Source organism: Colobus angolensis, unplaced genomic scaffold (genome assembly GCF_000951035.1).
Source record: "Colobus angolensis palliatus isolate OR3802 unplaced genomic scaffold, Cang.pa_1.0 Scaffold158, whole genome shotgun sequence".
In the NCBI taxonomy this organism is placed as follows: Eukaryota; Metazoa; Chordata; class Mammalia; order Primates; family Cercopithecidae; genus Colobus; species Colobus angolensis.
Window position 1 is genome coordinate 3955556 of NW_012114688.1, and position 24873 is coordinate 3980428.

A 24873-nucleotide genomic window follows, 5' to 3' on the forward strand; every position below is an offset into this window, starting at 1 on the left:
GTTGAATAAAGGACAAGTAGAAATATGCTCAGCATTTAAACAGTTTCATATTCAAAGAAAAATTTTCCATTCAGAGCATTTTTCAGGGTCTTCCTATCAATGATGTGAATGTATTGTTTACTTCCTTTATTATTTCAGTGGATTGTAATGTGGACACTTTCTTCACATATCAACATAGGAGACAGGAAGGGTGGGAACTTTGAAACAGAGAAATAATGGATGTGATTTTAGATTTAAAAAATTTTCCTCTAGTTAAAGTAAAATTTTTCCTAAATTTCCCAAAAATATTTTTTATTAAATGATAAACAAATATTCCAAACCATACTGAAGATAGTGGCTTTTCATGTCAAATTTTGCCAGACAAATTAAGATAGAGCTGGGCACAGTGGCTCACTCCTGTAATCCCAACAGTTTGGGAGGCTGAGACGGGTGGATCACTAGAGGTCAGGAGTTTGAGACCAGTCTGACTAATGTGGTGAAACTCCGTCTCTAGTACAAATACAAAAATTAGCCAGGAGTGGTGGTGCATGCCTGTAATCCTAGCTACTCGGGAGGCTAATGCATGAGAATCATTTGAACCCAGGAAGCAGAGGTTGCAGTGAGCTGAGATTGTGCCATTAAACTCCAGCCTGGGCAACAAGAGCAAACTCCATCTCAAAAAGAAAATAAAAATAAATAAAAAATAAAAACAAAAAATAAAAAATAAGATAGAATAAGCTAATCACAATGGCAATACCTTTGGTGTACATCTTCACAGTCAAGGAGCACTTCACTGACACTAAGAAGGGGATAAAAAAAGAAAAAAGCACATTCGTGTTTAGGGAAACTTAACATAAAGGTAATTAAGGTAAGGATTAAGATTATATCATCCTGAATTAAGGGTGGGCCCTAAATTCAATGAGAGAAGCCACAGAAATGACAGAAAAAGTTACACAGAGACAACAATGGAGGTGATGTGAAGACAGTTTCAGAGACTGAAATTATGCCAGCCACAAGCCAACAAATGCCAGGAGCCACTGGAAGCAGAAAGAGGCATAAAACCACTTACTAGAACTTTTGGAAAGAGTGTCACCCTGCTAATATCTTGATTTTGGACTTCTGACCTTCAGAACTATAAAAGAATAAATTTCCATTGTTTTAAGTCATCAAGTTTGTGGTCGATTGTTGCAGCAGCTCTAGGAAGTAAATATAAGTAGGTTCCATCCTCTGAGACTTCTTATGCTTTGAAAGCTACAAATTTCAGATACTCATTTTTCCAACATTCCTCACAGATAGGGCTCAGGCCCAAGGTCTAAGTTCATCACAGATTTAGTTATCTACTGCTAAATACCAGTAGCTACACTTTTGGTGGCTTAAAAACCACACACTTTTAATTTCATAATTTCTGAGGGTCAGCAGTCTAAGCAGCACTTAACCAGGTGGATGCTCTGTCTTGGGGTCTCATAACACCTCAAATTGTCATCCAGTGTTGCAATCTCATCTGAGCCTCAACTGATGTAGGTTCTGTTTCCATGTTTATGTGGTTATTGTCAGCATTCAATTCCCTAAGGATTCTGGGCTGGGGGCTTCAGTTTTTGCTGGCTGTCATCTGGTGCTACCCTCAGTTTCTTGCCAGGTGGTCCTTTTCAGCATGGCTGCCTGTTTGCTCAAAGTCAGTAAGGAAAAGTGTCTCTTTGGAAAAGGTGTGTTACAATCTTATATAACATAATCACATACCTTCCAATCACTGTTTTCTATGACTTACAAGCAAGTCTCAGGCTCTGCTCACACCCAAGGAGAGGGGATTACATAAAGGCCCTAGGAGGTAGGTATTGTAGGAGACACCTTAGAGTCTGTCCACACAGTAAGTTGGACCCATCTGTACTTTAAATGGGGAAATGGTGACATAGAGAATTAGGAAGAGTGAGGAATCCATTCTGGAGTCACTAGTGATGGTGGCAGCAGTATTCTGCTCCCAAGACAGCAGTCTCCAGGGTCTAATACCGGCCTTTTACTGGTAAAATACCAGTACCAGTAGGGGGTGCTACTGAGGCTTGAGTTCATGGGGAGGGACTGCTGTCATCAAACTAGTTCTAAAGCATGATTTTGGCTATGGTTTTGGCTACAAAACCTCTCTTGCTTCTACTCATGTTATTCATCTGTTTTTTTAACCTTCCCGGTGATTTTGTGACCTACCTGAAAACTTTCTAATAAATTCATTTTATGCTTTAATCAACTACACTTGATTTCTATTGTGTGTAATCAAGAACCCTCACTGATACACTTAGTAAACTAAAGATTGCTTTCTAGGATTCCAGTCTGCCTGCCTACACCTCTCCTGCCTTTCCTTACTATAAACAGTAGAGTCTACAATCATTAAACTTGGATATAAACATAATCTTATTTCTCTCTGGAAGAGCCTCCCTGACTCCTCAATTAGGTTAAGTATTCCAGTTCTATGTTTCTATAGCATTTCCCCTTTGTAACAGTTATTACGCTTGACTGTCATTATTTTTCAAATAAAGTCTTCCCAAGTAAACTCAAAGTTTCCTTTCTCCACAGCCTTCATTAACATCTAAATCAGTGCTGTTAAATAGAATTTAAGTGTTAAAATAATAAAGGTATGAATGAAATTTTATTACTATGTTCTCTACAGACCCAGTCCCACCTAGTAATCAGTTGTGTCTAACATTGGATAGTTCTATTTGTCAAAAGTGTAAAGTTAACCTTTGCTGTCATTATTTTGAATTCTTATTCTGAAAATACTGGTTGCAAAATTCGTTCATGCTAAGAATTCACATTTCCTCAATTCAGTGTCAGAAAGCAGAAGTATTATTTCATCTTTTGGTCTACCTAGATTCCTTATACCATGTTCCAAACTTTTATGATATTTATACAATAGCAGATGAAATTCTTAGTGGATGTTTGCAGCCAGGTTTATCTGTTTTATTGCCATATGTTCACTACACTTTCAATATTCTTTTTTTCTTCCCTTCACATATTCTTTGCTGATCTGCTAGATCACCCTGTTCTATCAGCATAGCTTTGTTTGTATGCTTCCTTTCCTTCCAATGCTCACTTCCTCCTTCTACAAATATTGACATGCTACTCATCCAACAAAAATATAAAGCTTTCTGCTACCATTTCCCTGCCAAGCCCAAAGTGACATTTTCCTACTGCAAACTCTCACACTTATTATTGTATAACTTCTGTAATTATTATGTATGTCTTATCTCTTTTAGCATAATATAAGTTCCTTGAGTATAATGTATGACTGAGTCATCTTTATATTGTCTGATGACTTTATATATACCAGGCATGCTGTAAATACCTGACTGATCTTACAGTGAGGAGAATATAGAATGGAAAGGATATAAGAGCAATCCCATTGAAGACTACCTGTGGATATTAATCATCTTCCAAACAAAAGATGCTGAGTTCTCTAAATTGCTTCACATGAGATGTAACACAAAACCACATGTGAGTATAACCTAAAAGAATTGTGTAATCCAAATAATACCATGCATAAAAAACCTTGTAGAATTAATCACCTCCCTCAGTTTCTGTAGTATTCCTTAATGATACTGTGTGCCAAATATCTCTGGCTTTATTCCACCTATCTTCCAGGCACAGACACAATTTGGGATTGTGTGAAGTTATGTGACTTGTTTGATATCAGAGTGTGAGTGATAGTGACATCTGCCAATTCAAAGCCATAGAATTTAATGGCCTAATGAGATTTTAAGAGACCTTCTTGCACTTGGGCATGGTAACTTACTGCATTTGAGATGATGCCACCCCATATTCTGGGTCCCTGACACACTATGATGAAGAGAGTTTTTGCTAACCTAAAATGGACATTTAGCATGAACAAGAAATAAAACCATGGACTGTAAGTCACTGAGAATCAAAGTTATTTGTTAAAATAGTGTAAGTCTACTTATTCTAACTGATAATACATTTATTTTCTTTACCAGCCAGGAATCCTGGAGATGTTTCATAGCACAGTATGCTTATGATTTTTAATTTCTCACTGTTCTTTGCTTCACATTTCCCGCCACCAACTGTTTAGAACATCAGCCATAATTTATGCACGTGCAAAAGGAAGTTAGAATTATTGATGGGAAAAATTAGCTGTTATGAATTGCATATGAAGAAAGATGTATTCAATAAAAATATAGGGGTGTATAGAATAAATTCCTTTAGAAAATAAGTAAAGGAATAAAATTTATTTTAAGTGTAGAATGTCATTAATATTATACTACTCTCAAATTCCTGTGGACTTTTGTTGTTTATTTTGAGAATTATCTATAAAAGGAACACAGATGATGAATGCAACTGATAAAAAGTGTGGGTTTTAGGCTATAATTATAAAGGTAACTTTTTCTATGGTAAAAATCTGAATATTTATTAGATGAGCATGTTCATAGAGAAAATTTATATTAATATACAAATACATTATTATACTTTTTAGAATGTTACATTTGCCATATGTTACCCAAAATTTTAATGAATTATTTTTCTTTTATAGAAGATCAAAATTTTAGAGATAAGTTACTTGCCATAGGACACAATTGCAAGCAGTAAATGTTTAAAAAATAATATGGTCTGCCCACTTAGTCTTGGAGTAACTAATTTAACCACGTGATGGCCAAGAAGCAATTTTAGCATAATAAGCGTTTTCTATAGAAGATTAGAGTAGGAATTCTATCCTAGAGGATTCTTAATTATGATGAATTAAAAATTCTTAATGGTGATATTATTTTAACTCACTATGATGTTTGAGGTGTTAGGAAACTTCTTTATGTGTCTAAGAAGGAGCATATAAGACAATGGTAAAGTATGCAAAGGACAGTAAACAAGGGAGCCATCACAGTCTTATGGGAGCCATGAGGAAGGACAGAGTGAGGTCTTATCTTGGAACATGCAAGGGCAAGAGTGGTTGAGGCAAAAGAGTGAAAGTTTTCATAACTATGGTTATTTTCTAGGCATACAGGGCTCAAGATAAAGTTTATCATCATCAATCCCAAATCCAAGTTTCAGTCAGGACACAGAAATCACTCTAAGTATTTTTTAACAAAGAGAGATTTCACATAGGGGATTAATTGCTTACAAAATCTTTGAAAGTACTAAAGATGCAAAAGTCAGGGGTAACTTCTGCTAGCTTTTAGGTTCACCACTACAGGAATAGTGTGGAAAACCAGGTGGTAACCAGGGTCTGCCTACCAGCACAAGGAACTCCAGAAAACTATTATTGGTGATCACAGCAAAACCTCTACAGAAATTTCACATCTGCTGAAGCACATGGCATTTGCCTAGCACTGCCAAGGGAAAAAAATAATGTATTCTTGTCTCCCTTCCACCTTCAAAATCATGCTCCAGTGCACCTTGTTGTTAGAACATAAATTGTATTCTATTCCATAGAGTCAAGAGAATCTAGAAAATGTGGTTTCTAAATTCCCAGCTCCTTCAAAACAGAAGAAACCTTAGAAGGGTTTTGCTCCTTGCAAAATGAAATTAAACCTGCACACTTATTTCTGTTCTCTTAATAAAGACTTTGAAGAGGTTAATTCATTATACCTGCAATGTTTCTCATATTTCCTTGGACCATCTCAAATCATTCATACCTGTGTTTCTCCCTCGCTTTTCAGTTGCCCTGCTCGCAAATACCTTCACTCTCATCCACTGCTTTTTTTTCCTCTTTGTCCTACTCCCTTCCCTCCAGTCCTTTATGTTACTCAACTTAAAAATGAAAAGCAAACAAATAAACAACAACAACAAAAAAGACATTCAGCAAGCTTTGAATTTCCCACTGGATGTAAGATTCAGGCTTTTAAGCAATTGTATGTAAATTTCCTAAGCCCACTCAATGTGTTTGTCTTTTAAGTTCTTAGGTGTTTATGAGATCCTGGTCACTATGTATAGAGTAATATGTTCTCTAATCAAAATTGATCTTTTGTATAGGACCTAGTTTCTTTCTTTTGTTTACTCACAACAGCACTCTTGAAAGTCACTATCAGCGCAAAATGTTTGGCCTGACTGAGTAAGGGATACGTAACAGCATCATATGGCAAAGGTAGATTAGATATTCAACACTTCTTTTTATTTGGCCACCCATACCCCTGAGAACTTCTTTCTCTTGTCCTTCCCTTACCCTGTTTTCGCCTTCCTTTTTTCCAACTCCTAATCACTCTTTGTTTCTTATGCAGAATGTAAGTTTCATGATCTCCTTTTATACTACAGTAGGTGCAGGGAGATAAGGAGCATCTCACTTTCCCTTCCCAAGGAGACCTGTGAAGTATTTTATCAAATGAAAAATCATCTACTCTAAAGAGCAGTTATGTCATTCCCATAGGGACAGAAGTAGTGGCCAATATTGTTCTTCTAAACAGAGCAATTTATTTCGTACTATGCTATTCAAAGAAAGACCAGTGCTTTCATTCTCAGTTCTTAACCTCATAAAAGGGTGAACTGTATAATTAGTACAGAAGCAAACTGAAAACCAGAATGCACAGAGAAACAGACTATTGTTATTACTAGTTTGATAATCTGACATAGAACCCAGAGCAACACAGGCTTCCTCAGTGAAGGCTTCAGTGATGTTTGAATGAGTAGAGGAATTGCAATCCTCCCTTCCTGAGCCATGTTTGAATTATTTCTATGGAGAAATGGTGGGTGTAGTGGATAAGGGTGCAGAGCCTGGACTCAGCCTGCCTGAATTTGAATCTTGTCACTGTACTTAATTATCACGCAATCTAGAAAATCTGGATCTAGGACAACTTTGCTAACATTTCTAAGACTCTGTCTCATGAATAAGAGATGAAATACAGACAAAAACGTTCCCTCATAGCCATTGAAAGGATTAAATAAGGTGATATGTGTAAAGCATTCAACAACATACACACAGATGTGTGCATTAATGGACACATACTCTTATAAAACCCAAGTTACCAAAACAAAAAACCTCATTGTCATTCCAGGCTCCTTTCTCCACTCAGCCTCCATATCCAATTGTTCACAGCATTTAGCCAACTACACCTTTTAAATATCTTCCAAATCTTTTTCCTTCCTACTTTAGTTTAAACCCTCAAAAACATCTCCTGCCTATACTGTGGCAATCACATCTTAACTCATTGTTATTATTATGGTTGTATCATAACCCTACCCACCCCACATTACCATTGATTACTCACACCACAGCCAGTGTTCTTACTGTACAGAAAATGTGACATCTAACTCCAGTTTAAATGCCTTCACTGTTTCTGAAATTCCTACAGAGTAAACTTTAATCTTTATATTTTAGTAAATATGAACCTTATCATCCAAATTTGCCAACATCTACAACAGTGAATATCAAACTCCAGAGTGTATCAGACTTTCCAGGAATATTGCAAAAAAATGCTAATTTTAGATCCTTACTCCATGAACAGCCTCATACGGTAGGTCTCAGTTAAGACCATCAGTCTGAATTTTATCAGTTAATCTAGGAAACTCTGAAGCAAGATTCCTGTGGTCATCCCATGAGACCTGTGGCTTCACTCTGTAGTCACATAGCCACCCATTTATTCACTACACCCACTCTCTGTCCACCCTACACAACCAGTGGGTCTTCACATACAATATAGTTTAAATGCCTTCGTGCCTCTACTACTTGGAAAGTACATACATACTTGGAAAGTACAACCACATACTTCTACTTCTTGGAAAGTCCCCCCACCCTTTCTGTCTAGCTAATTCTCATTCATCTTTCAGCATTTCATTCAAGGTCACTTCTGTGTGAGTATGTCCCTAGTCCTCTCATGGGGCTGTTAGTTATATCTTCTCCTGCATTTCAGTAAGCTCTTGTACTAACCTCTGCTTGTACTTGTTGCATTGGGTTACAAGTGAATTTTAAATGTTATTCCTCCCTACTAGACTAGGAAATTATGGCATGCAGGGAAAACTTCCTACTTATTTTTGTGTTGCCATTATTCAGTACCTGGCACATACTAGGTGCTCAACAAAAAAAAATTTGTTAGCTGAATGAATAAACTAATAAATATTAGAAAGTCACTTACTTGGGATTATTTAAAAATTGAGGTCACCTCCATATGACAAGATATTTCTTCCACAAGCTTTCTGCTCTTATTCAAACAGCCATCATTGGATACCAGCTCAAATCTTTACAAGACTGAGAGCTAAATGTTATTAACTCTATACTTAAAACATTTGACAAAATTGAAGGCTGTTTTCTATTTATCTGATTAGTTGGTTTAACTGAATGAGAAATTACAAGACTTGATGAGATGGAAAGTGGAAAGGAGTTTTACTTTTCCTTTATTCCCTTTTAAATACGATGTCTGGAATAACCCAGGTGTCACCTGAAATGTTGATGACTTTGCTTGACAGTGGAATTCTCCAACCATCTGCAGCTGGTGCAATTGACTGTGGGAGTGAATGAGCGATAGGTTTACCTGACACTTGTAGCCAAGCTCTGTCTGCATGATAGAGTGACCATTTAAACAAAGGCTAGCATTCTTTCCAACTTTTTACTATTTCACTGAAAGTAGATATTAAAGACTAACAGTGTTGAACTTTACCTGAGTTTTGTGCTCCTAGAAAACAGCAGTGATTAAGAAATCCTTCTACCCTTTTTGTATTTTAGGAAATTGCTCGTTACAAAGAACCATCCTTTCTCATGTGATTTAAGTAAGACTCCCAGATTACCTCCTTGTTTTTCTATGACAAAGCTAGATGCACATCCTCCAAATGTTCATTATTTGTCTTCCAAATGATTAACTAAAGTGTTTACCCCCACTCACCAATCTGGAAAAAATGCCTACTAATTTGACTTGACATAATTGTCTACAGGCTTCTCTGCTTCCTTAGGCTCCTGAATTGGGCCCACCCTGGGGCTTAATAAGCAAGCACTGAGAGCTTATTTATGCATTAGCACATGGAAAAACTCCATTTAAAACCCCTTCTCAAGATTCAGCTGGTTGTTAGAATGACATGTCTGCTCAGCTATCCACTCATGCCCACCTGCTTATCCAGCTTCCCATACTTATGCACCAAGGCATCAGGGTAGATAAAGAGGTAAGTCATGATTTTCTTCTTGTCAAAAGGCACTGGTCTGCAATCATTTCTACTTTAGAATCATCATAGAATAGACTTTATGACAATTTATTAAGTGCAGAGGGATGAGAAGAGTAAAAAAGCGCCGAGCATACACTGAGTAGGGTTGCTCCTAGGGGCTAAAGAGTGTGCTAGGATTTTACTTCTCAATTAAATTGGAAGAAATCAGAATTAAAAGGTAACTAATAACTTATTACTTAAATAAGGTAACCATGGGTCAGGTTTGAGGTTTAGTCATGAGAACCAGTAAACACACAAAAGTAGATTACCAATTATCAAACTTTTCTGAATTTTAATAGGTAGAAGCACAGGCATTAGGCGCTTCAGTTTCTGGGCATATTACCCTAGGAATTGCAGAGAGAAAAATGTAGAAAATTATAGAGGATAATTGTCTAATACAAATGTCACGCTGGCTTTTAAAAAATTGATTTACTTACCTGGGCCCTGGCATACAGCTGGAGGCACTGAAAGATTCTTGTGTGAAGAGTAAAATCTCAGGCAGCTCTATTTAGCGTGATTGATTTTTTTTTCTCAATTGCATGATTCTCAATTAGAGTTCTTCATCCAGAGTATTTGTTAATTGAGATATCACTGTACAAGGCAGCATGGCATGCAATATATTTATTTTAAAAATGGCATTGTTCTTTGGCTTGAAATTCTACTACATAATACCAGAATGTTTAGGTTTTGTAAGTTTACAAATTGAATGTTTCATTATGTCCCAATTCTAAGCATGTTATAGAAATCATTATCTTTTGCCTGCATAGTCTAATCACATTGCTAAGAAATGTAGATGTGATTAGAAACACTTTGCTATTCAATGTAACATAATGACTTTGAAAAGTGATATTTATGACTGATAATATGTATGCTTCATTATTCTCTATCTGAGCTATCATTGTCTTAAAGAATGGAGATAGCTATACTTATAGTAATGAAGACAGAATATTCAATAAAAATTAACAATAAACAAGAAAATAATATCTCTCAAATTCTACCATTACAACAGTGGATGACTTATAAAAATAAGAATATCAAGAGAAGGAACTAGAAAACTGTTAGCAATTAAAATTTAACTATAAAAACACTAGTAGTACTAGGGGTAGGGGTAGACATACTGGAAAGCCATCATTTGACATATATGATTTCTCATGCAGCATTTTACTAAGCGCTTATCACTTAACCAAAACAGGACAGTTACTTTTACACAACTATTAATATTAGAATAGCTCCAAATTCATATTGAGAGGGATTCACAACAGCTGGGTAGAATAGTACTCCTGTTCTGCATTACGCTAATTTTATTTGGAAAGTGTTTTCTCTTAATTACATTGGCTATCCACCTATTTAAAAACTAGGAAGATTATTTTTGTTTTAAAGACAAGAGTTTCTGTGAAATTTTCTGGACCTAATGCACTGAAATCAAATTTGACTATTTCCAGTATAAACTACTCCTCCTCACAGAATCTTAGTCAACTTCAGTTCTTCTACCCACTTCCTCAACTCTCTTTTTAAAATTCTATTTATAAAATATGGCCATGGAAGGAACAACACCACGTTTCAAAACATATTCCTGATCTTATAGAACAACACCCCAACCTCACAAGGTGTTGCCTCCGACATGACACTATAGTCAATTAGTTAATGGGCCATTTCTACATCCGATAAGGCCAGCTGCAACATGGTAATTGAGAATCAATGAATCCTATAGTTTTTAAGCCATTGCTATGTTTCTTTTTCTGTAAAATTTGTTATTTGGTCAGGAAAATTTTTTTGATCATATTATACTGTAAATCAGACATTTTATGAATCCACGTATGAAAGCGTTGCAAGTATGGAAGCCATATTCATATCAAGAAAAAGTGTCTAACCAGTTAGGATTAACCACTACTCACTTCATGAGAGAGGAGTTCTGATGTAATTATTCTGCTACCAGTGCCTTGGTGGTTGAGTACATATATAATCTTCAACCCCGATGCCATATTCACTTGGCCGTTGAGCAAGTACTATGTGTTAGGTTTCCTAGGGCTGCCATAACAAATTATCCCAAACTGAATAGCTTATATCAACATAAAATTTTCCTTTTATAGTTATGGAGGCCAGAAGTCTGAAATCATGGTGTTGATATGGTTGGTTCCTACTGGAGGGCCTTAAGGAAAAATCTGTTCCACCCCTCATCCCTGGATTTTGGAGACTGCCAAAAACCCTTGGCACTCCTTGGCATAACTTCATTCTCTGCCTCCATCTTAAATGACCTTCTTCCCTGTGTGAATTTGTACCACAAATCTCCCTCTTCTTTCTCTTTAAAGGATATAAATTGTTGAAATTAGAGACCATCACTAAATGTAGGATGATATTATCTAGAGCTGCTTAAATTAATTGCATCTACAAAGACTCTATTTCCAATTAAATTTATATTTACAGGTACCAGGTCCTAGGATTCAGTAATAACTTTTTGTGAGACATAATTCCATTCTACACAGCAGTTGAAGAAAAGTGATTGACTGAACTTGACTGACTACAACTAAAAGTTTTTTCTTTTCTCCGTGAATATTGAGATATTTTTCTGCTCTGAACACCCTTTGTTATTCACATGAGGCACAAATATTATTATAATCTGCCTGTCTTAAGCTAACCCCCCATATACCTCATCTGTATATCTTTTTGTTAACAATTCACCAACTTTTTCTCTCTAAGTTCTGACCATTTGGCCAAACCATTAGCCATGCTCCGTGAATCAATGTAAATACATTCAGCGTAGATCCATTCATTGTAGATTCATCATCTCTCAATTAAAGTGTCAGTAAGATGTACTGCTTTAATTTCTGATGTACCTTCTGTAATCCCTTTGAGAGAATTCCTTATTTTTTATCTTTCAGGAATTTCCTTAAGTAGAACTTTAATGTTGCAATAGTTCTCTTCCGGCTAGTGCCAGCATATTGTGGAGAATGATTAGTAAGCCCAGACCCAATATTTTTCTCTTTCAGTCAACGAGATGTAAGAAACTTTCTGTGATAGGGGTTGGTACACTATGGCCCATGGGCCAAATCTAGCCCTCTGCCTGTTTTTATAAATAAAGTTTTAGGAAAACACACTTATATTCATTTGTTTACATATTGTCTGTGACTGCTTACACACTATAATGACAAAATTGAATAGGTATGATCAAAGCTATAAGTCCACAAGCCTAAAATATTTATTTATCTAGCCCTTTACAGAAAAAGTTTGCAAACTTGTTCTATGAGGTCTTAGAAGTTGGTTGAAAGAAAGTAAACGATATAGTTTTCATAGAGTCCAAGATCACGACATTTCATCATGCCTTCAAAACCTATTCATGGCCAATCTTGTATATCCATTTCCACTTACTGATGATGTACTGGTATACTCACTGAGCGGGTGGGTCAGATAAGTCCAATCGTGTCACTTGGTGTCTCATGGTCTGGAATCCAGACATTATTATGGGCAATAGCAAACTACATATATTATTATTCTCAAAGACAATTGTTATTTTTTAGAAAGAATATGCATTTGTTCCCAAAACTCTGTGATTCACCACATCTGGATTGTATCAATAGCATTCCTGTCTGTTACATATACTTTCAGCATCAGCTAATCTCTTGGATCATTTGCACCAAGTGGAGAGAAGCTTGCATTGCATAACAGATTGTTATGAAAAAGAATGAAATTATTTTTCCAATTTGTTCATGTCTCAGATTAGTATATTAAAATAAACTTTACTAAATTCCTAGAATTGTCACAAATATGTCTTCCACACTGGGATTTTTGTGTTTTGCCAAGTCATTTAAGACATTCCTTGCAATGATGTCTAATTCACAGAATGTTGTCAATGCAGGGGACCAGTGGGTGTTTTTGTAAAGGCAAAATGGTCAACATGCTTGTGATATAGCTCATGACAAAGAGTCAAACAGCTGACATATGTCTGAGACAACACTCTAAGGCATACAGTTGTCACTGTCAGATGAAATCAAACTCTTTCTTCTAGTCATCACTAAACAGTGTTAGAAGAACATTTTTCAGCCCAATAACTCAGTACCAAATGCCAGTGGCTGTGTTGATTTGCTCCAATTAAGAGCTCAATCTGGAACAGGAACTGCAATTGTAGTAACCACCTGGTTAGGTTTATGATAATGCACAGTCATTCTCCAGGACCCACAGGACTTTTTAATAAGTCAAAAAGTAAATTAACTGAAGATGTTACAGGACTACCTTGATTCTTTCAAATCTCTGATAGTGGCACTACTTCCTGAAATGACCCCAGAGATGCAGTATTACATTTGATTTTCTGTTTTGGTAGGTATTGACATTTCAGTAGCTTCTACTTGGTCTTTCATAATAATAAACCTCACTGAAGAGGTCAGGAAGCCAATGTGGGGATTTTGCAAGTTGCCAAAAATGTCTATTTCAACTATATTTTCAGGAACTGATTATGTCTGCATAATCACTGGGGCTGTCTTTGAGAAGGTCTTAGGTCGAAATTCAATTTAACGCCTGACCTCCATAAGCCTCTGTTTGGACTATTGAACCACTGTGTTATTTTAGGTCTCTAGGGATTAATGTCACATCAGAACCATTGTTTAGTAATCCTCCAAAGGTCTACATGTTTCCCTCCATTTCTTCAATTTCTTTAGCAAAGATGAAGATTTACAGTATTACTTGTGACAGTATTGCAAAGCAATTTGATTTTCCCTTCAATAAAGTGGCTGTGGATCTGTGTTACTTTAGGTATTGAGACTAGATAAAAACCACTGTGACAACTCAAGTCAGAGTTCTGAGCACCAGATCTAGAGTTTTATTTTGATGTTATTTAGATTAAGTAATATTTCAGTAGGCTCTTGAGCCCTTTCCTTCCTAGGAACACCATGCTTACTTAGCCACTGCCAAAACTCCTTGCAGGTGAAACATTGTAATTGTTCTGTGGTTTCGCTGCCATTTTGTTAACTACACCCTGCTTTGTATATGTGTTTTAAGTACTATCAACAGTCCTCCTCTATTCCAGGATCCTATTATCCGAATATGGATACATTCTAAGGTTCTGGGGTTGGAGCTTCAAGAAGTAAATTTGGGCAGGAAGGATAGAATTCAGACCATAAGTGTTAGGTAAGTGCAGCCATATCAATAAATTCATCTCAGTATAAGATGATTTCATCCTCTTTGTTCTAGCACAATCCCGTATAAATTTCTTAGTCTCTGCTGATACAAATTGTCAAAATCTTGCAAAACTTTTAGTGGCTAGATTATCTCCTCAATGCTGAGACTTTATATTTGTTGTGCTGGGACTATCTGAGGTATCCGATGCTAGTTAAATGGAAATGAAGGCTAATGGGATGACAATTGAGGAAAATGGGCATCATTAGATAAGGTCATTGATGCTCTTCAAGCAAGAGATGTCTAATTTCCTCAAATAGAGAAGAAAGGGTTGTTCTTACAGTCAAGGGAGACTCTGATTCTATGGGAGTTCAAAGTTCTCTAATCCATCAAATCCACCTGAATATAATTCTCATTCTCACAGTCTCACACCTTTACAGTCCTTGATTTAATATCAGAGACATGGAAAAGCTGAATTTAACGTATGTTGTAATTCTGTAACCTACATAAAAGTCTTTGTATCCTCAGTGTAGTAACTATTCAGCATCTCAAGAAGTCTTTCCTCATGGACCCTGCTGAAGAGAGTGGAATAAAAAACACCAAAAGCCCGGCTACTCAAAGTCTAGATACCTTGGTCCCAGAGAGAGTATCAAATTACGCAGAAACCACACAAGGCTTTTAAAGGAGGCAGAAATTTAATCCAGGTTTTATTTTTAGGTTGTTTATTTTTCTGTTTCTGAACTGAGAGAGAGAATTCCAGAATTTTAGTTTATAAAAAAAAAAAAAAAAGGAGGGCTAAAGGAACAAGAGTTTTTGCTATTATCTTTGGATTTAAGAAACATGAGAAGTTATAATCATCACTCCATAGGAGTCCAAAGGTTCCCACAGAGCTGACAAATTCCCAACTCTATTCTTTCGCAGAAGCTGAGTGGCTCTCACTCAGCATTGTCACTTCTGGAGCCATTAGCTGCAACTGGCCTTGCTGGAGCTATTGCTGCTGTTACTTCCTAGGCAGAGTGGCTTCTACCTTCCCTCTTCCTGGTAATCTCAATTGAGTGACTCTCACAGTCTCTAGAAATACTCCTCACACATCTATTTTTGTTTTGTTTTCCCAACAAGGTTTTTCTAACCTAGAGATACATTTAAGGAGGTAAAAATGAAGAGAAGTTTCTAATACATCTGAACACAGACATCTGTGGTCTGTGACTTCGTGGATCCTCCCTTAACTGAGATTCTGCCAACTTCAACAACTAATGAAGGCCCTTCCTCACTGCTTCTCTAGATTTACCTGACCACCCCTCTTCTGTCCGTAATTTTTTTGGTAGATAGATCAATGTTACGGATTAAACTACGGTCAAATCACTGATTCTAACAACCTAGTAGTCCTTGTACATTCAAATATGAGTTATCTAGCTTTTTTATCTAACAAATAGTGCCTTAAAAATACTAATGCATTAATCTTAATATGAACTTTATGAAACAAATATAGTCATGCTCCACATAATAACATTTTAATCAATGATGGGCCGCATATATGATAGTGGTCCCATAAGATTGTAATGGAGCTCTATGATGGAATAAACTCTACCACCTAGGTTTGTGTATGTACATTCTATGATGGTCATATGACAAAATCTCCTAATGATGCATTTCTCAAAATCTATTTATGTCGTGAAGTGAGCATGCATGTAGTATCATTACCCCCATCTTACAGCTGAGAATTGAGGTAAATAAAGGTTGAATAACTTGTTTAAGGGTATATAATTAATAAGTGGTGGAGCTGGGATTCTCAGCCCCGGCAGGCTGACTCCGGAGGCCGTGCTGTTAACCAAGATGCTGAAGTTAACATTTTGTAATGTTATAATCCATTTTATGTTTCATGATTTGGTTTCATAGTATGAATTTTCTCTTGTTGCCTCTATCTCACCTTTGCTAAACCTCCCCAATGCACATGTGAGTACACATCACACCTGTGTACATATGTCCCTGCACACACACACACACACACATATACATCCATACATACTTCGAGCTTCCGAAATATTGAACTGCTGGTTGTTCTCACAGCACAACCTGCTGCTTCCTACTTAAATTAGTTTGCATTTGCCCCCTTCTCCCTAGTATGCCCTCCCTTACCTTATTAGCCTAAAGAGCACTTCTTTCATCTGTGAAATTCTCCTCCCCAACCATGCACATACTCCAAATAGAGTTTGTAGCTTTTTTTTAATCAGTGAAGTTTGTACAAACTTCTACTATTGCAGTTGTTATTTATATGTCTGCCTCTGTTATTACACTACATGCTCAATGAAAAAAAAAAATCAGGTCTCGTTTATCTTTATAGCCCAAGCACCTAACATAGTACCTGGTACATAGTATATATTCTGCAAATACTTTGTCATGTTTAACTGAAAGTCATTTTTCCATTCCTTTGCTTAAACAATCTTCAAAAAGTCTCTATTGACTATATTTTAAAAACCTAAAATCTCTTAGCACAGTGGTAAACCCTCTTTAGTTAGCCCACAATTTACTTTTCCAACTTAAACTCTCACATAAACACAGGTAAAAACACATACCACTTTGGGCTCCAGCAAAACAAAACTGGGATCACGTGAAGGTTTCAGAATACAGTTCTTAGGGGAAGCAAAAATTCACCATTGTACAAACATATCTTGTGGTTTCTTGCTTTTGTACTTTTTCTCACATTGTCTTCTCCATCTAGAATGCATTCTCCAGTTTCCACTATTCTCTGAATGCTGCTGAGCTTTCATTGCTCTGCTTAAATGCCATTCCCCATTAAACTGTCTTTCATTCTCTAAATCAGATAAAATTTACCTTTTTATCTTCTGTTCAACCACTCATTATACTTCACTCTCCCTCTAATTTATAAACAGCCATGCTTTATTTCATGCAATGCACTGTTAGCTCCGTGGAGGCAGGCACCGGCACCTGTTTAACTTTCCATTTTCCTTACCGTCTCCTCAAAGCACTTTGAATTGAATCTTGCCCCCATACAATTTCCCGGTGTTTGTTATTGCACTGACATAGTAGAGTGGCACACCTGTCCACATTCTTACTCACTGCTAAGTATAAATACATGTATTTTATGACAGAGTAATAATTCAGATATGATAATAGCAGAATAAATATGGTTCACCAGTCACATTTCATTAATAAGCATGTAGATTCATAAAACTTGAAAAAATAGTCAGAAAGTAATACAAGTGGCTACCATTTACTAAGTGCTTACAGTATGTCAGCACTATGTTACCCATTGATCTGATAATGTAAGTTTTAGCATTCGTATTTTTGAGATAAGAAAACCAAGGCTCAGAAAGTTTAAGAAACATGCCTAAGATCACACATGTAGTAAGCTGAAGAGCTTTGAGTTAAATCCTGGTCAGTCGCCTGCACCTGTGCTCATAACACAACCCTAACTATATTTCCCACTTTTCATACACAAATACATTACCCTGAGCATTTTACGTGTACTATCATATTTGATCCTTACAATAACCTCATAAGGTAGGTATTGTATTCTTCATTTTACAAATGAGAAAGCTGAGATTCTGGAAAATTAATTTATTTCCTAGAATTCATACAGCCAATAAGTGGTAGAGTTGAAATTTGAACCAGGACCCACTCATGTCAATCTTAATCCTAAATTCTAAACTGTTTTCTGCATGGAGTTTTCTGCTCTAGCACTTTTTTCCTTTTTGGCTGTGGACTATTTGGAGTGTGGAGAGGAAGCCATACTAGACTCACCAGGTTTTAAGATGTTTTCTTCTGGTAGATAAAGGACTTTGAATGCCCCTAATTTACAAGTCATTATCCACTTTATATTGCTAAACAATTTCTTGTCTTCCCTAGCCTTGGAGTAGAAGAAAGACCCTAAATCTACATCTAATTGATTCGCTGGGCACCTAGTTCTTATTCCATGAATCATTTTTGGAAGGATTATTGATTCAAGTGTGAGCTGATTTTTAATTATCTCTTTATTGCAATAAAATGTATAGTTAAATTGATCAGCGGGCAGGTAAATAACTCATGGCAGGTATACATGCACTTAAATTCTCAATCAGTGTCTGACATTTTGGCTTTGATAGAAACCCTATGTTCAGTGATTTGTTGAGACACACTAAGGTTTCCAAAGGGGAGAAGCCCATACTCTCAGGCAACAACTGGTAAGGTAAACATGGGGGCTGGTGCTAATCCTTAGGAAGGGAAGAAGAACTGAATCCCGGCCTGGCGTGGCCCTGAAGCAAGCAGCGAGGCCTCACCCCACTGTATCTACTCATTAGAGCAGATGCCCCAGAGAAAAGGCAGCTGCATATTGGCATCCTAGCTAATTTCTTTATCAACCTAGTAGGCTTATGATAAAAATAATAGGAACAGTGATGCCTTTCACAGTTAATAGTTTTAAAGGCTTTTCCTTGTAGCTGTGCTTCTCAAGTTCCATAGGCATACACCTTGGAGACATGTAGGTACTCCAGAGGTTGGCACAGCTTCTTAGAATATCAATTCTATTCTGTTTTAAGTAATGTAAAACATTATTTCATATTAAGTCAAACATAGGTGTATTATGAAGTAGACTGAAAAATAAGCATAAAATTTTAAGATAAAACTAGAACTTCAAAGAAACGTGTCTAAGTTTTACCTATAAGTTGTTTCAGTTAACTTGAATTATTCATTCAGAACCTTGGGGGGTTGCTTTCACTCTCTTTTACCTTTAGAGGTACTTAAGAAGAAAGTTTGGAATGCACTGATACATTCTTTTATAATTTTACTAAGTGGATCAGAATGATTTTTATGGTTGTAGTCTAGGCATTCTAAGATTTGCGAGATATATCTGTAATTCTTGCCTTTCCCACCATCCACTTTAAAACCACTCAAACCTCTGAGTATTTCCTGGAGCATATGGGAAATAAGTGGGTGCTCTTACAACATGAAAGATCCCACCATACTCTACATTTGTGCTTTCCGTGAATGTTCCATTAGCACCCATTGACCATTTATTGTCTTTTTTATTAACCTCTTGGATTAGCTGTTTGTTGTGACTCAGTAAAACTCTTTTGGATGGCATACGTGATCAGTTGATATTTTAGATATTCAATGGCTCACTTTTTCAAACTTCAGTTCATAAGAATCTATAACTAGCAGTAATTCTGCCAACATTCCCCAGTTTCTTTCATAACTTGATCTCATAATTATATCTTATGTGGTACTTGGTCATTCTAGCCTAAATGTTTTATCATATTTCTCATTTACAACTTCTCTCCTAAGACAGATCTTCAAGTGACAGCTCTTTCCTTCAATGGGTGCAATAGTACATAGCATTTGGGAATGGTATTATGGAATGATTTAACACATGCCCTCTGATGTCTGTAGACCTGGGTTTTATTCCCAGTTCTACCAATGACAAGCAAATTGTTTAACTTTTCTAGGATCAACTTCTTAGTAGTCAAAATGAGTACAATATCCTCATGAAACTGATGTGAGAATTAAATAAAACAATCACTTAAAAAGTATTCTATTCTTAACTTAGAACATGATAAAAAAAGATAATCATATTTATTGTTGTTGATATTGTTTTTAACGTTTAAGTGTAATATTAAAACTTCAAAAACCTTATTTTTACAACTCAATAAAGTTTTACGAAGTTGTTCCATTGTGGGCAGACCTGTGAAAACCTACTTTCAAAAGTCCAAGGAAGCTGGACTTTTTGTCCAAAGAGAACAAATAACGTGGCTGACATACACGGTTCCTCAGAAAGAAACATATAAACATATAATGGGCATTTACAATCAGAAACCATAGCTGTGTCTTAGGGAGCAGCGAGACAAGATGGTGAGTCTGCATGCCATTGTGGCCCAGACCCAAGGAAAGAATATATGTGCTCCAGAAGGGGTGTATATGACAGTTGCTTAAAGGTAAGATTAATTTTAAGTATGATAACGTCAAAGTTGTCTTTACCTAAGGGCAGGATTCACAGTAAGGACATGCTGTTACACAAGGAAGAGTAGATAAAACAGAAATCTTAGAGGCCTTCCCCAAACCAGGGTTAATCAGAAGTCAACATGATGGATTAGTATCCAAGATGGAGTTGCTTTAGACTTCACAAAATTAGCTACTTAGGTCAAGATATCAGCATACTTAAAACCTTGCTCATGCCTCCATTCAGTCATTAACTGTCTTAAGGAAATGATATTTTTACTTCTATCATCATGCTATGGCTTGAATGTTCCCTCCAAAATTCATGCTGAAATTTAATTGCCATTGTAACAATGTTGAGAGATGGGACCTTTAAGAGATGATTAGATGATAAAGGCTCTGCCCTCATGAATGGATTAATGCTGTTATTGCAGGGGTAGATCAGTTTTCTTGAGAGTAATTTCATGATAAAAGGAAGAAGTTTGGCCTTCATCCTCTCTGACTCATGTACTTGCTTGCCCTTCTGCTTTCTACCATGGAATGATGCAGCATGAAGGCCTTTGCCAGAATTAGGTGCCATGCTCTTGAACTCCTCAGCCTCCATAACTGTGAGCCAAATAAACTTCTGTTGTTTATACATTAGCCAATCTGTGATATTCTGTAACAGCAGCTGAAAATGGACTAAAAACAGAAAATCGGTACTGAGAATAAGATTGTTGCCATTAAGAAAACAAAACAAAAAAGTAAACCTGAGAATGTGGAAGTGGCTTTGGAACTGGAAAGGGGATAGAGACTGGGAGAATTTGGAGAAGCAAGCTAGAAATAGCCTAGATTTCTGGTGAATGGAGCATTAAGGGCAATTCTAGTGAGGGCTTAGAAGAAAAGAACTGTAGGAAGAGTCTGAAACTTCTTAGAGGTTGCTTTAATGGTCATGACCAGAATATTGGTAGAAATATGGACAAAGACACCATTCTGATGTGGTCTCAGATGGGAATGAGGAAGAAGGTATTGGAAATTGGAGTAAAGGTATTCTTGTCATACAGTTGCAAAGAACTTGGCAGAATTGTGTCCATGTCTTCAGACTCTGTGAAATGCAGAACTTAAGAGTAATGAACTAGGATATCTGGTGGAAGAAATATCTAAGGAGCAAAGCATTCTGGCTACTGTGTGGCTACTTGTGAACACATACAATGAAATGTGACAGAAAAGAAATGACTTAGTGATAATTTACAAATGAAAGAGAAGCAGAATAAAAAGATTTGGAAAATCTGCATTCTGGACATGTGAAAAGTAAAAAGGCATGTTTGAGAGAAAATACTAAGTATGGTCAAGTAATTGTTTGCTAAAGAGAATCATATGGCTAGAAGGGAGCTAGATGCTGTTCATTAGCACCATGGAAGAAAGACTCCAAAGGCATTCAGATCTTGGAGGCCATCCCTTCCTTCACAGGTCCAGAGCTCTAGGATGGCAGAATGTTTTGGGAAAATGGGCTTGGGGCATCCTCTGTGTACTCACTACCCAAGGCTGCCTCAGGACTCTTCTTCCTGCATTCCAGCACCATGCCCCTTAGGCATGCCTCAAGCAGGCCCAGGTATACTTCAACCCATCACTCTGGAGGTTACAAGCTATAAATGTTGATGGTGTCCATGTGGTGCTAATTCTGCAGGAATGTGGAATGCAAGACCTGTGCAGGCATGGCTATTTTCACCCTAGGTTTCAAAGGATGTTCTGGACAGCTTAGGGGCCCAGAGAGTCTTCTTGCAGAGATGGAGTCACTGCAGAGACCTCCTACCCTACTAGGGCAATGCCAAGTGGAAATGTGGGGTAGGCGAGTTTCCACTAAGGCAATGCTTAATAGAGCTGTGGGAGTGGGGCCATTACTAAGACCTCAGAACTGTAGAGCAATGAGTGCAATGCCAACCTGAGAAAGCTGCAGGCATTAGACTCCAATGGAGAGAGCTGAAACATGGGCTGAGCCCAGAAAAGCCATAGGGACATGGCTGCCTGAGGCCTTAAAGTCCCAACAGCAGTCACAGTGTGCCCAGGATGTAGGACATAAAGTCAAAGGAAATTATTGTGGAGTGTTAAGATAGTGGTGTTCCCTGTGGAGTTTTGGACTTTCTTGGGATCAATTACCCTTTATTCTTGCCTATTTCTCCCTTTTGGAATGGGGTTGTCTATCCTGCATCTGTTTCACCATTGGATTTAGAATCACGTAAATTGTTACTTTCACAGTCTCACAGCTGGGGAGCTGTTTGCCTCAGGATTAATTGATCCTTGAATCTCACTCATTTCTGATTCAGATGAGACTGGATTTTCAACTTTGGAGTTGACTCTGGAACTAATTGACACTAGGGCTACTGGTATAGAATAAGAGTATTTTGTATGTGAGAAGGTCATGGATTTTGGGGGGGCATGGAAGGAATGCTATCATTTGAATGTCACTTCCAAAACTAATGTTGAAATTTAAGTGCCACTGAAACAGTAAAACAGATGTCAGACTTTTAAGAGGTGATTAGGTCATAAGCTCTGCACTCATGAATGGGTTAATGGTGTTATTGTGGGAATGGGTTAATGGTGTTATTGTGGGAATGGGTTAATGGTGTTATTGTGGGAATGGGTTAATGCTGTTATTGTGGGAATGGGTTAATGCTGTTATTGTGGGAATAGGTTAGTTATCACGAGAGTAAGTTCTTGATAAAAAGAATGATGTTGGAACTTCATCCTCTTCCTGTCTCATGCTCACTTCCCCTGCTGCCTTCCTCGATGGGATGACATAGCACAAAATACATTGCCAGATGTTGGCAGCATGCTCTTGGAATTCCCAGTCTCCAAAACCATGAGTCACATAAACTTCTATTGTTTATAAATTACCTAGTCTGTGGTATTCTGTTGTAGCAGCAGCAAACAGACTAAGATATATGATAAATTAATTTGTCTGTGTAATTTACATGCATACAGTGAGATTACATGTACTCTTCTGTGTCTGACTTCCTTCTCTCAATATTTTATGATTCCTTCATGTTGTTGCCTGCAGCAGCAATTTTTTCATTGTTATTTCTGGACTGCATCAATATAAAATATTTTTATTCATTCTTTTGTTGATATTTACTCTACCATTAAATGTTGATAACATTTATTTCTAGTTTGGAACTAATGTGCTAATGCTGCTATGAGCATTCTTATACATCTTTTGTTCTCATTTTTGTTAGGTTCAAGCTTTGTTTAGAATTGCAGGACTATGAAATGCATATCTTTGGCTTTGGTAGATACTACAAAACACTTTTCTAAAGTAGTTGATCTAATTTGCACTTGTACAAGCAATGGATGAGAGAGTTGCAGTTGCTCCACGTCTTTATCAACAGTTGTTACTGTCAATTTTTGAAACTTTGCAAGTGAGTAGGAAATGGTATCTGATTGAGGATATAATTTGTATTTTCCTTATGATTAGTGAGGTTGAACACCTTTCAATATGCTTATAGTCAATAGGATATATTCATTTTGTTGAAATCTTTCACTAATATTTCTGTAGTATCTGCTTTCTGTTTTATGACAATACAAATTTTGTACATACCATGGGTTTTAGTTCTTTATAACCTGTCTGTATTTCAAATATTCCTATTTATTATGTGGCTGGATTGTTCATTCGGGCAATGGAGATTTTGATGAACAGATTTTTTAAAATGTTAATGAAGTCCAATTTTCTACCTTTTCCTTTGTGATGAATTTTTTTCATGTTTTTAAAATATTTGCTTATCTCAAGGTCACAACAATTTTTTTAGTGATATCTTCTAGAAGATTTATTGTGTTAAATTTCACATTTGGGTGTACAAATCATATTTTTATGTATGTGAATTAGAGGTTAAATTTCTTTTTTCTCCTTTAATTTTACCAATCAATCTAGCATCAGGTATTTAAAACACCATCATATTTTCTTCACGGCACTGCAGTGTCAACTTGTTGTGAAGTGACCATATGTAAGTGGGTTTGTTTCTGAGCTTTCTGTTTCATCAGTCTTTTATCGCTCCTTGCACAGTACTATACTGTTTTAAACGTACTAACTGTACTAAGTTTGTGTACCTCATAGTATAAATCCTAGCTCAACTTTGTTCTTTTAAAATATTGTCTTTACTATTCTTGGCCTTTTAGGTTTCCATAAACATTTTGAAATTGGCTTGTCAGTTTTTAACACCCCACCTCAAAAAATGTCTTGGGCTTTTAATTGGGATTGTATTGAATCTAAATTTTTGTAGCCTTGAAACATTTGATATTGGCAAATATTTTACAAATACAATTTTTTATAAATAAACCTATTTCTTTTTGGGAAGAAATAACATCTTTACAATACTGAATTTACTAATCTATGGATATTCAGTATTCCATCATTTATTTAGGTCTTTGATTCAAAGCGAAATTCATTCTCTCTTTTGAATTAGTCAGTTTTGCTAAGAAGTCAGCATTTTATTTGTTTTTACAATCAACTTTTTAGGCCTCCTTTTTTGTATGTATGTTTTTATTTCACTGAAGTCTACTATATTGCATTATTTGCTTTATGACACATTTTATGATATTTTCTTTTTGTTGCTTTGAGACAGGTGATTATAATCATTAATTTTCAGCTTTCTTATTTTCTACTTTATGGGTTTATATCTAAATGTATATCTCTAGCTGTCCTTCATGTTTTGATATGTCACATTCAAATAATTTATTCTGAATATATTCAAATTTGTATTTTTAAATAGCCCA